Below are 14,420 nucleotides of genomic sequence, written 5' to 3'. Positions count from 1 at the left end.
ACTACTGACCTGACTATTTTTGCTACCACCCAAAATTCTGGCACAAGGTTAAATTGCATTCAGTTGAGAGCGGTGCCTTTGCCACTCCAGAGAGTGAAGACAGTCAGACAGGTAAAAGAAATGCTTGAGTTCAGCAGTGTTGAGGGCGTTTCAGCCGCAGTGTGATACAAAATAAGCAACAGTCTGGTCCACCTTGCTGTGCAGGGGGTATAGCTCAGTGGTAGAGCATTTGACTGCAGATCAAGAGGTCCCAGGTTCAAATCCTGGTGCCCCCTCAAACATGCACGCAAGCTGGCGTGCTTAAGTGCGTTTGCCTAACTGTTTTGCCGTTTTTGTGTCAGCCTGGTAAACTGGTCACTCCGTGACCTGAAAGCAAATGCTTCAACTGAAAATGAAAGGACTGCTGAAAATGTGTCTCCTCAGTCTTTTCCGCAAAAAACACAAGCTTCGAGCAGCTCGTCTCACTTTAGCTCTGCCAGTCAGGATGGCCGAGCGGTCTAAGGCGCCAGAATCAAGGCGAAGTGCCTTCCTCAGGCAAGGGATTTCTGGTCTCCGAATGGAGGCTTGTGTTCGAATCCCACTTCTGACATAGGCTTTTATTTGAAGTGGCAATGGACAGACCCATCGCAGGGAAGTGGTTGTGCGAGAAAAGACGTCAAAATGGACACCGGTGAGGCTGACTGGCTATTTTCCAACACCAAGTCCTCCATGGAAGATTAGCTGATTTTACTCAACAGAACACAATGAAATCTGCTCTTTTACTACAGACCTGACTATTTTTGCTACCACCCAAAATTTTGGCACAAGGTTTAATTGCATTCAGTTGAGAGCGGTGCCTTTGCCACTCCAGAGAGTGAAGACAGTCAGACAGGTAAAAGAAATGCTTGAGTTCAGCAGTGTTGAGGGCGTTTCAGCCGCAGTGTGATACAAAATAAGCAACAGTCTGGTCCACCTCGCTGTGCAGGGGGTATAGCTCAGTGGTAGAGCATTTGACTGCAGATCAAGAGGTCCCAGGTTCAAATCCTGGTGCCCCCTCAAACATGCACGCAAGCTGGCGTGCGCAAATGCGTTTGCCTAACTGTTTCGCCGTTTTTGTGACAGCCTGGTAAACTGGTCACTCCGTGACCTGAAAGCAAATGATTCAACTGAAAATGAAAGGACTGCTGAAAATGTGTCTCCTCAGTCTCCTCTGCAAAAAACACAAGCTTCGAGCAGCTCGTCTCACTTTAGCTCTGCCAGTCAGGATGGCCGAGCGGTCTAAGGCGCCAGACTCAAGGCGAAGTGCCTTCCTCAGGCAAGGGATTTCTGGTCTCCGAATGGAGGCGTGGGTTCGAATCCCACTTCTGACATAGGCTTTTATTTGAAGTGGCAATGGACAGACCCATCGCAGGGAAGTGGTTATGCGAGAAAAGACGTCAAAATGGACACCGGTGAGGCTGACTGGCTATTTTCCAACACCAAGTCCTCCATGGAAGATTAGCTGATTTTACTCAACGGAACACAATGAAATCTGCTTTTTTACTACAGACCTGACTATTTTTGCTACCACCCAAAATTCTGGCACAAGGTGTAATTGCATTCAGTTGAGAGCGTTGCCTTTGCCACTCCAGAGAGTGAAGACAGTCAGACAGGTAAAAGAAATGCTTGAGTTCAGCAGTGTTGAGGGCGTTTCAGCCGCAGTGTGATACAAAATAAGCAACAGTCTGGTCCACCTTGCTGTGCAGGGGGTATAGCTCAGTGGTAGAGCATTTGACTGCAGATCAAGAGGTCCCAGGTTCAAATCCTGGTGCCCCCTCAAACATGCACGCAAGCTGGCGTGCGCAAATGCGTTTGCTGTTTTTGTGTCAGCCTGGTAAACTGGTCACTCCGTGACCTGAAAGCAAATGCTTCAACTGAAAATGAAAGGACTGCTGAAAATGTGTCTCCTCAGTCTCCTCCGCAAAAAACACAAGCTTCGAGCAGCTCGTCTCACTTTAGCTCTGCCAGTCAGGATGGTCGAGCGGTCTAAGGCGCCAGACTCAAGGCGAAGGGCCTTCCTCAGGCAAGGGATTTCTGGTCTCCGAATGGAGGCGTGGGTTCGAATCCCACTTCTGACATAGGCTTTTATTTGAAGTGGCAATGGACAGACCCATCGCAGGGAAGTGGTTGTGCGAGAAAAGACGTCAAAATGGACACCGGTGAGGCTGACTGGACCCCAACACCAAGTCCTCCATGGAAGATTAGCTGATTTTACTCAACGGAACACAATGAAATCTGCTCTTTTACTACTGACCTGACTATTTTTGCTACCACCCAAAATTCTGGCACAAGGTTAAATTGCATTCAGTTGAGAGCGGTGCCTTTGCCACTCCAGAGAGTGAAGACAGTCAGACAGGTAAAAGAAATGCTTGAGTTCAGCAGTGTTGAGGGCGTTTCAGCCGCAGTGTGATACAAAATAAGCAACAGTCTGGTCCACCTTGCTGTGCAGGGGGTATAGCTCAGTGGTAGAGCATTTGACTGCAGATCAAGAGGTCCCAGGTTCAAATCCTGGTGCCCCCTCAAACATGCACGCAAGCTGGCGTGCTTAAGTGCGTTTGCCTAACTGTTTTGCCGTTTTTGTGTCAGCCTGGTAAACTGGTCACTCCGTGACCTGAAAGCAAATGCTTCAACTGAAAATGAAAGGACTGCTGAAAATGTGTCTCCTCAGTCTTTTCCGCAAAAAACACAAGCTTCGAGCAGCTCGTCTCACTTTAGCTCTGCCAGTCAGGATGGCCGAGCGGTCTAAGGCGCCAGACTCAAGGCGAAGTGCCTTCCTCAGGCAAGGGATTTCTGGTCTCCGAATGGAGGCTTGGGTTCGAATCCCACTTCTGACATAGGCTTTTATTTGAAGTGGCAATGGACAGACCCATCGCAGGGAAGTGGTTGTGCGAGAAAAGACGTCAAAATGGACACCGGTGAGGCTGACTGGCTATTTTCCAACACCAAGTCCTCCATGGAAGATTAGCTGATTTTACTCAACAGAACACAATGAAATCTGCTCTTTTACTACAGACCTGACTATTTTTGCTACCACCCAAAATTTTGGCACAAGGTTTAATTGCATTCAGTTGAGAGCGGTGCCTTTGCCACTCCAGAGAGTGAAGACAGTCAGACAGGTAAAAGAAATGCTTGAGTTCAGCAGTGTTGAGGGCGTTTCAGCCGCAGTGTGATACAAAATAAGCAACAGTCTGGTCCACCTCGCTGTGCAGGGGGTATAGCTCAGTGGTAGAGCATTTGACTGCAGATCAAGAGGTCCCAGGTTCAAATCCTGGTGCCCCCTCAAACATGCACGCAAGCTGGCGTGCGCAAATGCGTTTGCCTAACTGTTTCGCCGTTTTTGTGACAGCCTGGTAAACTGGTCACTCCGTGACCTGAAAGCAAATGCTTCAACTGAAAATGAAAGGACTGCTGAAAATCTGTCTCCTCAGTCTTTTCCGCAAAAAACACAAGCTTCGAGCAGCTCGTCTCACTTTAGCTCTGCCAGTCAGGATGGCCGAGCGGTCTAAGGCGCCAGACTCAAGGCGACGTGCCTTCCTCAGGCAAGGGATTTCTGGTCTCCGAATGGAGGTGTGGGTTCGAATCCCACTTCTGACATAGGCTTTTATTTGAAGTGGCAATGGACAGACCCATCGCAGGGAAGTGGTTGTGCGAGAAAAGACGTCAAAATGGACACCGGTGAGGCTGACTGGCTATTTTCCAACACCAAGTCCTCCATGGAAGATTAGCTGATTTTACTCAACGGAACACAATGAAATCTGCTCATTTACTACAGACCTGACTATTTTTGCTACCACCCAAAATTTTGGCACAAGGTTTAATTGCATTCAGTTGAGAGCGGTGCCTTTGCCACTCCAGAGAGTGAAGACAGTCAGACAGGTAAAAGAAATGCTTGAGTTCAGCAGTGTTGAGGGCGTTTCAGCCGCAGTGTGATACAAAATAAGCAACAGTCTGGTCCACCTCGCTGTGCAGGGGGTATAGCTCAGTGGTAGAGCATTTGACTGCAGATCAAGAGGTCCCAGGTTCAAATCCTGGTGCCCCCTCAAACATGCACGCAAACTGGCCTGCGCAAATGCGTTTGCTTAACTGTTTTGCCGATTTTGTGACAGCCTGGTAAACTGGTCACTCCGTGACCTGAAAGCAAATGCTTCAACTGAAAATGAAAGGACTGCTGAAAATGTGTCTCCTCAGTCTCCTCCGCAAAAAACACAAGCTTCGAGCAGCTCGTCTCACTTTAGCTCTGCCAGTCAGGATGGCCGAGCGGTCTAAGGCGCCAGACTCAAGGCGAAGTGCCTTCCTCAGGCAAGGGATTTCTGGTCTCCGAATGGAGGCGTGGGTTCGAATCCCACTTCTGACATAGGCTTTTATTTGAAGTGGCAATGGACAGACCCATCGCAGGGAAGTGGTTATGCGAGAAAAGACGTCAAAATGGACACCGGTGAGGCTGACTGGCTATTTTCCAACACCAAGTCCTCCATGGAAGATTAGCTGATTTTACTCAACGGAACACAATGAAATCTGCTCTTTTACTACAGACCTGACTATTTTTGCTACCACCCAAAATTCTGGCACAAGGTGTAATTGCATTCAGTTGAGAGCGTTGCCTTTGCCACTCCAGAGAGTGAAGACAGTCAGACAGGTAAAAGAAATGCTTGAGTTCAGCAGTGTTGAGGGCGTTTCAGCCGCAGTGTGATACAAAATAAGCAACAGTCTGGTCCTCCTTGCTGTGCAGGGGGTATAGCTCAGTGGTAGAGCATTTGACTGCAGATCAAGAGGTCCCAGGTTCAAATCCTGGTGCCCCCTCAAACATGCACGCAAGCTGGCGTGTGCAAATGCGTTTGCCGTTTTTGTGTCAGCCTGGTAAACTGGTCACTCCGTGACCTGAAAGCAAATGCTTCAACTGAAAATGAAAGGACTGCTGAAAATGTCTCTCCTCAGTCTCCTCCGCAAAAAACACAAGCTTCGAGCAGCTCGTCTCACTTTAGCTCTGCCAGTCAGGATGGCCGAGCGGTCTAAGGCGCCAGACTCAAGGCGAAGGGCCTTCCTCAGGCAAGGGATTTCTGGTCTCCGAATGGAGGCGTGGGTTCGAATCCCACTTCTGACATAGGCTTTTACTTGAAGTGGCAATGGACAGACCCATCGCAGGGAAATGGTTGTGCGAGAAAAGACGTCAAAATGGACACCGTTGAGGCTGACTGGCTATTTTCCAACACCAAGTCCTCCATGGAAGATTAGCTGATTTTACTCAACGGAACACAATGAAATCTCTTTTACTACAGACCTGACTATTTTTGCTACCACCCAAAATTCTGGCACAAGGTGTAATTGCATTCAGTTGAGAGCGGTGCCTTTGCCTCCAGAGAGTGAAGACAGTCAGACAGGTAAAAGAAATGCTTGAGTTCAGCAGTGTTGAGGGCGTTTCAGCCGCAGTTTGATACAAAATAAGCAACAGTCTGGTCCACCTTGCTGTGCAGGGGGTATAGCTCAGTGGTAGAGCATTTGACTGCAGATCAAGAGGTCCCAGGTTCAAATCCTGGTGCCCCCTCAAACATGCACGCAAACTGGCCTGTGCAAATGCGTTTGCCTAACTGCTTTGCCGTTTTTGTGACAGCCTGGTAAACTGGTCACTCCGTGACCTGAAAGCAAATGCTTCAACTGAAAATGAAAGGACTGCTGAAAATGTGTCTCCTCAGTCTCCTCCGCAAAAAACACAAGCTTCGAGCAGCTCGTCTCACTTTAGCTCTGCCAGTCAGGATGGCCGAGCGGTCTAAGGCGCCAGACTCAAGGCGAAGTGCCTTCCCCAGGCAAGGGATTTCTGGTCTCCGAATGGAGGCGTGGGTTCGAATCCCACTTCTGACATAGGCTTTTATTTGAAGTGGCAATGGACAGACCCATCGCAGGGAAGTGGTTGTGCGAGAAAAGACGTCAAAATGGACACCGGTGAGGCTGACTGGACCCCAACACCAAGTCCTCCATGGAAGATTAGCTGATTTTACTCAACGGAACACAATGAAATCTGCTCTTTTACTACTGACCTGACTATTTTTGCTACCACCCAAAATTCTGGCACAAGGTTAAATTGCATTCAGTTGAGAGCGGTGCCTTTGCCACTCCAGAGAGTGAAGACAGTCAGACAGGTAAAAGAAATGCTTGAGTTCAGCAGTGTTGAGGGCGTTTCAGCCGCAGTGTGATACAAAATAAGCAACAGTCTGGTCCACCTTGCTGTGCAGGGGGTATAGCTCAGTGGTAGAGCATTTGACTGCAGATCAAGAGGTCCCAGGTTCAAATCCTGGTGCCCCCTCAAACATGCACGCAAGCTGGCGTGCTTAAGTGCGTTTGCCTAACTGTTTTGCCGTTTTTGTGTCAGCCTGGTAAACTGGTCACTCCGTGACCTGAAAGCAAATGCTTCAACTGAAAATGAAAGGACTGCTGAAAATGTGTCTCCTCAGTCTTTTCCGCAAAAAACACAAGCTTCGAGCAGCTCGTCTCACTTTAGCTCTGCCAGTCAGGATGGCCGAGCGGTCTAAGGCGCCAGACTCAAGGCGAAGTGCCTTCCTCAGGCAAGGGATTTCTGGTCTCCGAATGGAGGCTTGTGTTCGAATCCCACTTCTGACATAGGCTTTTATTTGAAGTGGCAATGGACAGACCCATCGCAGGGAAGTGGTTGTGCGAGAAAAGACGTCAAAATGGACACCGGTGAGGCTGACTGGCTATTTTCCAACACCAAGTCCTCCATGGAAGATTAGCTGATTTTACTCAACAGAACACAATGAAATCTGCTCTTTTACTACAGACCTGACTATTTTTGCTACCACCCAAAATTTTGGCACAAGGTTTAATTGCATTCAGTTGAGAGCGGTGCCTTTGCCACTCCAGAGAGTGAAGACAGTCAGACAGGTAAAAGAAATGCTTGAGTTCAGCAGTGTTGAGGGCGTTTCAGCCGCAGTGTGATACAAAATAAGCAACAGTCTGGTCCACCTCGCTGTGCAGGGGGTATAGCTCAGTGGTAGAGCATTTGACTGCAGATCAAGAGGTCCCAGGTTCAAATCCTGGTGCCCCCTCAAACATGCACGCAAGCTGGCGTGCTTAAGTGCGTTTGCCTAACTGTTTTGCCGTTTTTGTGTCAGCCTGGTAAACTGGTCACTCCGTGACCTGAAAGCAAATGCTTCAACTGAAAATGAAAGGACTGCTGAAAATGTGTCTCCTCAGTCTTTTCCGCAAAAAACACAAGCTTCGAGCAGCTCGTCTCACTTTAGCTCTGCCAGGCAGGATGGCCGAGCGGTCTAAGGCGCCAGACTCAAGGCGAAGTGCCTTCCTCAGGCAAGGGATTTCTGGTCTCCGAATGGAGGCTTGTGTTCGAATCCCACTTCTGACATAGGCTTTTATTTGAAGTGGCAATGGACAGACCCATCGCAGGGAAGTGGTTGTGCGAGAAAAGACGTCAAAATGGACACCGGTGAGGCTGACTGGCTATTTTCCAACACCAAGTCCTCCATGGAAGATTAGCTGATTTTACTCAACAGAACACAATGAAATCTGCTCTTTTACTACAGACCTGACTATTTTTGCTACCACCCAAAATTTTGGCACAAGGTTTAATTGCATTCAGTTGAGAGCGGTGCCTTTGCCACTCCAGAGAGTGAAGACAGTCAGACAGGTAAAAGAAATGCTTGAGTTCAGCAGTGTTGAGGGCGTTTCAGCCGCAGTGTGATACAAAATAAGCAACAGTCTGGTCCACCTCGCTGTGCAGGGGGTATAGCTCAGTGGTAGAGCATTTCTGCAGATCAAGAGGTCCCAGGTTCAAATCCTGGTGCCCCCTCAAACATGCACGCAAGCTGGCGTGCGCAAATGCGTTTGCCTAACTGTTTCGCCGTTTTTGTGACAGCCTGGTAAACTGGTCACTCCGTGACCTGAAAGCAAATGATTCAACTGAAAATGAAAGGACTGCTGAAAATGTGTCTCCTCAGTCTCCTCCGCAAAAAACACAAGCTTCGAGCAGCTCGTCTCACTTTAGCTCTGCCAGTCAGGATGGCCGAGCGGTCTAAGGCGCCAGACTCAAGGCGAAGTGCCTTCCTCAGGCAAGGGATTTCTGGTCTCCGAATGGAGGCGTGGGTTCGAATCCCACTTCTGACATAGGCTTTTATTTGAAGTGGCAATGGACAGACCCATCGCAGGGAAGTGGTTGTGCGAGAAAAGACGTCAAAATGGACACCGGTGAGGCTGACTGGACCCCAACACCAAGTCCTCCATGGAAGATTAGCTGATTTTACTCAACGGAACACAATGAAATCTGCTCTTTTACTACTGACCTGACTATTTTTGCTACCACCCAAAATTCTGGCACAAGGTTAAATTGCATTCAGTTGAGAGCGGTGCCTTTGCCACTCCAGAGAGTGAAGACAGTCAGACAGGTAAAAGAAATGCTTGAGTTCAGCAGTGTTGAGGGCGTTTCAGCCGCAGTGTGATACAAAATAAGCAACAGTCTGGTCCACCTTGCTGTGCAGGGGGTATAGCTCAGTGGTAGAGCATTTGACTGCAGATCAAGAGGTCCCAGGTTCAAATCCTGGTGCCCCCTCAAACATGCACGCAAGCTGGCGTGCTTAAGTGCGTTTGCCTAACTGTTTTGCCGTTTTTGTGTCAGCCTGGTAAACTGGTCACTCCGTGACCTGAAAGCAAATGCTTCAACTGAAAATGAAAGGACTGCTGAAAATGTGTCTCCTCAGTCTTTTCCGCAAAAAACACAAGCTTCGAGCAGCTCGTCTCACTTTAGCTCTGCCAGTCAGGATGGCCGAGCGGTCTAAGGCGCCAGACTCAAGGCGAAGTGCCTTCCTCAGGCAAGGGATTTCTGGTCTCCGAATGGAGGCTTGTGTTCGAATCCCACTTCTGACATAGGCTTTTATTTGAAGTGGCAATGGACAGACCCATCGCAGGGAAGTGGTTGTGCGAGAAAAGACGTCAAAATGGACACCGGTGAGGCTGACTGGCTATTTTCCAACACCAAGTCCTCCATGGAAGATTAGCTGATTTTACTCAACAGAACACAATGAAATCTGCTCTTTTACTACAGACCTGACTATTTTTGCTACCACCCAAAATTTTGGCACAAGGTTTAATTGCATTCAGTTGAGAGCGGTGCCTTTGCCACTCCAGAGAGTGAAGACAGTCAGACAGGTAAAAGAAATGCTTGAGTTCAGCAGTGTTGAGGGCGTTTCAGCCGCAGTGTGATACAAAATAAGCAACAGTCTGGTCCACCTCGCTGTGCAGGGGGTATAGCTCAGTGGTAGAGCATTTGACTGCAGATCAAGAGGTCCCAGGTTCAAATCCTGGTGCCCCCTCAAACATGCACGCAAGCTGGCGTGCTTAAGTGCGTTTGCCTAACTATTTTGCCGTTTTTGTGTCAGCCTGGTAAACTGGTCACTCCGTGACCTGAAAGCAAATGCTTCAACTGAAAATGAAAGGACTGCTGAAAATGTGTCTCCTCAGTCTTTTCCGCAAAAAACACAAGCTTCGAGCAGCTCGTCTCACTTTAGCTCTGCCAGGCAGGATGGCCGAGCGGTCTAAGGCGCCAGACTCAAGGCGAAGTGCCATCCTCAGGCAAGGGATTTCTGGTCTCCGAATGGAGGCTTGTGTTCGAATCCCACTTCTGACATAGGCTTTTATTTGAAGTGGCAATGGACAGACCCATCGCAGGGAAGTGGTTGTGCGAGAAAAGACGTCAAAATGGACACCGGTGAGGCTGACTGGCTATTTTCCAACACCAAGTCCTCCATGGAAGATTAGCTGATTTTACTCAACAGAACACAATGAAATCTGCTCTTTTACTACAGACCTGACTATTTTTGCTACCACCCAAAATTTTGGCACAAGGTTTAATTGCATTCAGTTGAGAGCGGTGCCTTTGCCACTCCAGAGAGTGAAGACAGTCAGACAGGTAAAAGAAATGCTTGAGTTCAGCAGTGTTGAGGGCGTTTCAGCCGCAGTGTGATACAAAATAAGCAACAGTCTGGTCCACCTCGCTGTGCAGGGGGTATAGCTCAGTGGTAGAGCATTTCTGCAGATCAAGAGGTCCCAGGTTCAAATCCTGGTGCCCCCTCAAACATGCACGCAAGCTGGCGTGCGCAAATGCGTTTGCCTAACTGTTTCGCCGTTTTTGTGACAGCCTGGTAAACTGGTCACTCCGTGACCTGAAAGCAAATGATTCAACTGAAAATGAAAGGACTGCTGAAAATGTGTCTCCTCAGTCTCCTCCGCAAAAAACACAAGCTTCGAGCAGCTCGTCTCACTTTAGCTCTGCCAGTCAGGATGGCCGAGCGGTCTAAGGCGCCAGACTCAAGGCGAAGTGCCTTCCTCAGGCAAGGGATTTCTGGTCTCCGAATGGAGGCGTGGGTTCGAATCCCACTTCTGACATAGGCTTTTATTTGAAGTGGCAATGGACAGACCCATCGCAGGGAAGTGGTTATGCGAGAAAAGACGTCAAAATGGACACCGGTGAGGCTGACTGGCTATTTTCCAACACCAAGTCCTCCATGGAAGATTAGCTGATTTTACTCAACGGAACACAATGAAATCTGCTTTTTTACTACAGACCTGACTATTTTTGCTACCACCCAAAATTCTGGCACAAGGTGTAATTGCATTCAGTTGAAAGCGTTGCCTTTGCCACTCCAGAGAGTGAAGACAGTCAGACAGGTAAAAGAAATGCTTGAGTTCAGCAGTGTTGAGGGCGTTTCAGCCGCAGTGTGATACAAAATAAGCAACAGTCTGGTCCACCTTGCTGTGCAGGGGGTATAGCTCAGTGGTAGAGCATTTGACTGCAGATCAAGAGGTCCCAGGTTCAAATCCTGGTGCCCCCTCAAACATGCACGCAAGCTGGCGTGCGCAAATGCGTTTGCTGTTTTTGTGTCAGCCTGGTAAACTGGTCACTCCGTGACCTGAAAGCAAATGCTTCAACTGAAAATGAAAGGACTGCTGAAAATGTGTCTCCTCAGTCTCCTCCGCAAAAAACACAAGCTTCGAGCAGCTCGTCTCACTTTAGCTCTGCCAGTCAGGATGGCCGAGCGGTCTAAGGCGCCAGACTCAAGGCGAAGGGCCTTCCTCAGGCAAGGGATTTCTGGTCTCCGAATGGAGGCGTGGGTTCGAATCCCACTTCTGACATAGGCTTTTATTTGAAGTGGCAATGGACAGACCCATCGCAGGGAAGTGGTTGTGCGAGAAAAGACGTCAAAATGGACACCGGTGAGGCTGACTGGACCCCAACACCAAGTCCTCCATGGAAGATTAGCTGATTTTACTCAACGGAACACAATGAAATCTGCTCTTTTACTACTGACCTGACTATTTTTGCTACCACCCAAAATTCTGGCACAAGGTTAAATTGCATTCAGTTGAGAGCGGTGCCTTTGCCACTCCAGAGAGTGAAGACAGTCAGACAGGTAAAAGAAATGCTTGAGTTCAGCAGTGTTGAGGGCGTTTCAGCCGCAGTGTGATACAAAATAAGCAACAGTCTGGTCCACCTTGCTGTGCAGGGGGTATAGCTCAGTGGTAGAGCATTTGACTGCAGATCAAGAGGTCCCAGGTTCAAATCCTGGTGCCCCCTCAAACATGCACGCAAGCTGGCGTGCTTAAGTGCGTTTGCCTAACTGTTTTGCCGTTTTTGTGTCAGCCTGGTAAACTGGTCACTCCGTGACCTGAAAGCAAATGCTTCAACTGAAAATGAAAGGACTGCTGAAAATGTGTCTCCTCAGTCTTTTCCGCAAAAAACACAAGCTTCGAGCAGCTCGTCTCACTTTAGCTCTGCCAGTTAGGATGGCCGAGCGGTCTAAGGCGCCAGACTCAAGGCGAAGTGCCTTCCTCAGGCAAGGGATTTCTGGTCTCCGAATGGAGGCTTGGGTTCGAATCCCACTTCTGACATAGGCTTTTATTTGAAGTGGCAATGGACAGACCCATCGCAGGGAAGTGGTTGTGCGAGAAAAGACGTCAAAATGGACACCGGTGAGGCTGACTGGCTATTTTCCAACACCAAGTCCTCCATGGAAGATTAGCTGATTTTACTCAACAGAACACAATGAAATCTGCTCTTTTACTACAGACCTGACTATTTTTGCTACCACCCAAAATTTTGGCACAAGGTTTAATTGCATTCAGTTGAGAGCGGTGCCTTTGCCACTCCAGAGAGTGAAGACAGTCAGACAGGTAAAAGAAATGCTTGAGTTCAGCAGTGTTGAGGGCGTTTCAGCCGCAGTGTGATACAAAATAAGCAACAGTCTGGTCCACCTCGCTGTGCACGGGGTATAGCTCAGTGGTAGAGCATTTGACTGCAGATCAAGAGGTCCCAGGTTCAAATCCTGGTGCCCCCTCAAACATGCACGCAAGCTGGCGTGCGCAAATGCGTTTGCCTAACTGTTTCGCCGTTTTTGTGACAGCCTGGTAAACTGGTCACTCCGTGACCTGAAAGCAAATGCTTCAACTGAAAATGAAAGGACTGCTGAAAATGAGTCTCCTCAGTCTTTTCCGCAAAAAACACAAGCTTCGAGCAGCTCGTCTCACTTTAGCTCTGCCAGTCAGGATGGCCGAGCGGTCTAAGGCGCCAGACTCAAGGCGAAGGGCCTTCCTCAGGCAAGGGATTTCTGGTCTCCGAATGGAGGCGTGGGTTCGAATCCCACTTCTGACATAGGCTTTTACTTGAAGTGGCAATGGACAGACCCATCGCAGGGAAATGGTTGTGCGAGAAAAGACGTCAAAATGGACACCGTTGAGGCTGACTGGCTATTTTCCAACACCAAGTCCTCCATGGAAGATTAGCTGATTTTACTCAACGGAACACAATGAAATCTGCTCTTTTACTACAGACCTGACTATTTTTGCTACCACCCAAAATTTTGGCACAAGGTTTAATTGCATTCAGTTGAGAGCGGTGCCTTTGCCACTCCAGAGAGTGAAGACAGTCAGACAGGTAAAAGAAATGCTTGAGTTCAGCAGTGTTGAGGGCGTTTCAGCCGCAGTGTGATACAAAATAAGCAACAGTCTGGTCCACCTCCCTGTGCAGGGGGTATAGCTCAGTGGTAGAGCATTTGACTGCAGATCAAGAGGTCCCAGGTTCAAATCGTGGTGCCCCCTCAAACATGCACGCAAGCTGGCGTGCTTAAGTGCGTTTGCCTAACTGTTTTGCCGTTTTTGTGTCAGCCTGGTAAACTGGTCACTCCGTGACCTGAAAGCAAATGCTTCAACTGAAAATGAAAGGACTGCTGAAAATGTTTCTCCTCAGTCTTTTCCGCAAAAAACACAAGCTTCGAGCAGCTCGTCTCACTTTAGCTCTGCCAGTCAGGATGGCCGAGCGGTCTAAGGCGCCAGACTCAAGGCGACGTGCCTTCCTCAGGCAAGGGATTTCTGGTCTCCGAATGGAGGCGTGGGTTCGAATCCCACTTCTGACATAGGCTTTTATTTGAAGTGGCAATGGACAGACCCATCGCAGGGAAGTGGTTGTGCGAGAAAAGACGTCAAAATGGACACCGGTGAGGCTGACTGGACCCCAACACCAAGTCCTCCATGGAAGATTAGCTGATTTTACTCAAAGGAACAAAATGAAATCTGCTCTTTTACTACAGACCTGACTATTTTTGCTACCACCCAAAATTCTGGCACAAGGTGTAATTGCATTCAGTTGAGAGCGTTGCCTTTGCCACTCCAGAGAGTGAAGACAGTCAGACAGGTAAAAGAAATGCTTGAGTTCAGCAGTGTTGAGGGCGTTTCAGCCGCAGTGTGATACAAAATAAGCAACAGTCTGGTCCACCTTTCTGTGCAGGGGGTATAGCTCAGTGGTAGATCATTTGACTGCAGATCAAGAGGTCCCAGGTTCAAATCCTGGTGCCCCCTCAAACATGCACGCAAGCTGGCGTGCGCAAATGCGTTTGCCGTTTTTGTGTCAGCCTGGTAAACTGGTCACTCCGTGACCTGAAAGCAAATGCTTCAACTGAAAATGAAAGGACTGCTGAAAATGTGTCTCCTCAGTCTCCTCCGCAAAAAACACAAGCTTCGAGCAGCTCGTCTCACTTTAGCTCTGCCAGTCAGGATGGCCGAGCGGTCTAAGGCGCCAGACTCAAGGCGAAGTGCCTTCCTCAGACAAGGGATTTCTAGTCTCCTAATGGAGGCGTGGGTTCGAATCCCACTTCTGACATAGGCTTTTATTTGAAGTGGCAATGGACAGACCCATCGCAGGGAAGTGGTTGTGCGAGAAAAGACGTCAAAATGGTCACCGGTGAGACTGACTGGCTATTTTCCAACACCAAGTCCTCCATGGAAGATTAGCTGATTTTACTCAACGGAACACAATGAAATCTCTTTTACTACAGACCTGACTATTTTTGCTACCACCCAAAATTCTGGCACAAGTTGTAATTGCATTCAGT

At 48.7% G+C, this 14,420-nt stretch overlaps 24 non-coding genes across 24 annotated transcripts; all 24 read left to right on the top strand.

Annotated features, from left to right (window-relative positions):
- Positions 1-203: 203 nt before the first annotated feature.
- Positions 204-275, top strand: trnac-gca. The gene has a single exon. It is a non-coding gene; the product is annotated as a tRNA-Cys (tRNA).
- A 688-nt stretch (positions 276-963) lies between these two features.
- trnac-gca lies at positions 964-1,035 on the top strand. The gene has a single exon. It is a non-coding gene; the product is annotated as a tRNA-Cys (tRNA).
- Positions 1,036-1,238: 203 nt separating this feature from the next.
- Positions 1,239-1,349, top strand: trnal-caa. The gene is made up of 2 exons: positions 1,239-1,276; positions 1,304-1,349. It is a non-coding gene; the product is annotated as a tRNA-Leu (tRNA).
- A 374-nt stretch (positions 1,350-1,723) lies between these two features.
- trnac-gca lies at positions 1,724-1,795 on the top strand. Its single transcript has one exon. It is a non-coding gene; the product is annotated as a tRNA-Cys (tRNA).
- A 671-nt stretch (positions 1,796-2,466) lies between these two features.
- Positions 2,467-2,538, top strand: trnac-gca. Its single transcript has one exon. It is a non-coding gene; the product is annotated as a tRNA-Cys (tRNA).
- A 688-nt stretch (positions 2,539-3,226) lies between these two features.
- Positions 3,227-3,298, top strand: trnac-gca. Its single transcript has one exon. It is a non-coding gene; the product is annotated as a tRNA-Cys (tRNA).
- Positions 3,299-3,501: 203 nt separating this feature from the next.
- Positions 3,502-3,612, top strand: trnal-caa. Its single transcript has 2 exons — positions 3,502-3,539; positions 3,567-3,612. It is a non-coding gene; the product is annotated as a tRNA-Leu (tRNA).
- A 374-nt stretch (positions 3,613-3,986) lies between these two features.
- On the top strand, positions 3,987-4,058 carry trnac-gca. The gene has a single exon. It is a non-coding gene; the product is annotated as a tRNA-Cys (tRNA).
- A 203-nt stretch (positions 4,059-4,261) lies between these two features.
- trnal-caa lies at positions 4,262-4,372 on the top strand. The gene is made up of 2 exons: positions 4,262-4,299; positions 4,327-4,372. It is a non-coding gene; the product is annotated as a tRNA-Leu (tRNA).
- A 374-nt stretch (positions 4,373-4,746) lies between these two features.
- trnac-gca lies at positions 4,747-4,818 on the top strand. Its single transcript has one exon. It is a non-coding gene; the product is annotated as a tRNA-Cys (tRNA).
- A 190-nt stretch (positions 4,819-5,008) lies between these two features.
- On the top strand, positions 5,009-5,119 carry trnal-caa. Its single transcript has 2 exons — positions 5,009-5,046; positions 5,074-5,119. It is a non-coding gene; the product is annotated as a tRNA-Leu (tRNA).
- Positions 5,120-5,488: 369 nt separating this feature from the next.
- trnac-gca lies at positions 5,489-5,560 on the top strand. The gene has a single exon. It is a non-coding gene; the product is annotated as a tRNA-Cys (tRNA).
- Positions 5,561-5,763: 203 nt separating this feature from the next.
- trnal-caa lies at positions 5,764-5,874 on the top strand. Its single transcript has 2 exons — positions 5,764-5,801; positions 5,829-5,874. It is a non-coding gene; the product is annotated as a tRNA-Leu (tRNA).
- A 370-nt stretch (positions 5,875-6,244) lies between these two features.
- On the top strand, positions 6,245-6,316 carry trnac-gca. The gene has a single exon. It is a non-coding gene; the product is annotated as a tRNA-Cys (tRNA).
- A 688-nt stretch (positions 6,317-7,004) lies between these two features.
- trnac-gca lies at positions 7,005-7,076 on the top strand. The gene has a single exon. It is a non-coding gene; the product is annotated as a tRNA-Cys (tRNA).
- A 961-nt stretch (positions 7,077-8,037) lies between these two features.
- On the top strand, positions 8,038-8,148 carry trnal-caa. The gene is made up of 2 exons: positions 8,038-8,075; positions 8,103-8,148. It is a non-coding gene; the product is annotated as a tRNA-Leu (tRNA).
- A 370-nt stretch (positions 8,149-8,518) lies between these two features.
- Positions 8,519-8,590, top strand: trnac-gca. Its single transcript has one exon. It is a non-coding gene; the product is annotated as a tRNA-Cys (tRNA).
- Positions 8,591-9,278: 688 nt separating this feature from the next.
- trnac-gca lies at positions 9,279-9,350 on the top strand. The gene has a single exon. It is a non-coding gene; the product is annotated as a tRNA-Cys (tRNA).
- A 961-nt stretch (positions 9,351-10,311) lies between these two features.
- On the top strand, positions 10,312-10,422 carry trnal-caa. Its single transcript has 2 exons — positions 10,312-10,349; positions 10,377-10,422. It is a non-coding gene; the product is annotated as a tRNA-Leu (tRNA).
- A 374-nt stretch (positions 10,423-10,796) lies between these two features.
- On the top strand, positions 10,797-10,868 carry trnac-gca. The gene has a single exon. It is a non-coding gene; the product is annotated as a tRNA-Cys (tRNA).
- Positions 10,869-11,058: 190 nt separating this feature from the next.
- trnal-caa lies at positions 11,059-11,169 on the top strand. The gene is made up of 2 exons: positions 11,059-11,096; positions 11,124-11,169. It is a non-coding gene; the product is annotated as a tRNA-Leu (tRNA).
- A 370-nt stretch (positions 11,170-11,539) lies between these two features.
- On the top strand, positions 11,540-11,611 carry trnac-gca. Its single transcript has one exon. It is a non-coding gene; the product is annotated as a tRNA-Cys (tRNA).
- Positions 11,612-12,574: 963 nt separating this feature from the next.
- trnal-caa lies at positions 12,575-12,685 on the top strand. Its single transcript has 2 exons — positions 12,575-12,612; positions 12,640-12,685. It is a non-coding gene; the product is annotated as a tRNA-Leu (tRNA).
- A 649-nt stretch (positions 12,686-13,334) lies between these two features.
- On the top strand, positions 13,335-13,445 carry trnal-caa. Its single transcript has 2 exons — positions 13,335-13,372; positions 13,400-13,445. It is a non-coding gene; the product is annotated as a tRNA-Leu (tRNA).
- Positions 13,446-14,420: the final 975 nt, after the last annotated feature.

The sequence above is a fragment of the Alosa sapidissima genome, chromosome 8 (genome assembly GCF_018492685.1).
Source record: "Alosa sapidissima isolate fAloSap1 chromosome 8, fAloSap1.pri, whole genome shotgun sequence".
NCBI classification, from domain to species: domain Eukaryota; kingdom Metazoa; phylum Chordata; class Actinopteri; order Clupeiformes; family Clupeidae; genus Alosa; species Alosa sapidissima.
This window is presented reverse-complemented; position numbering and strand designations above follow the sequence as displayed.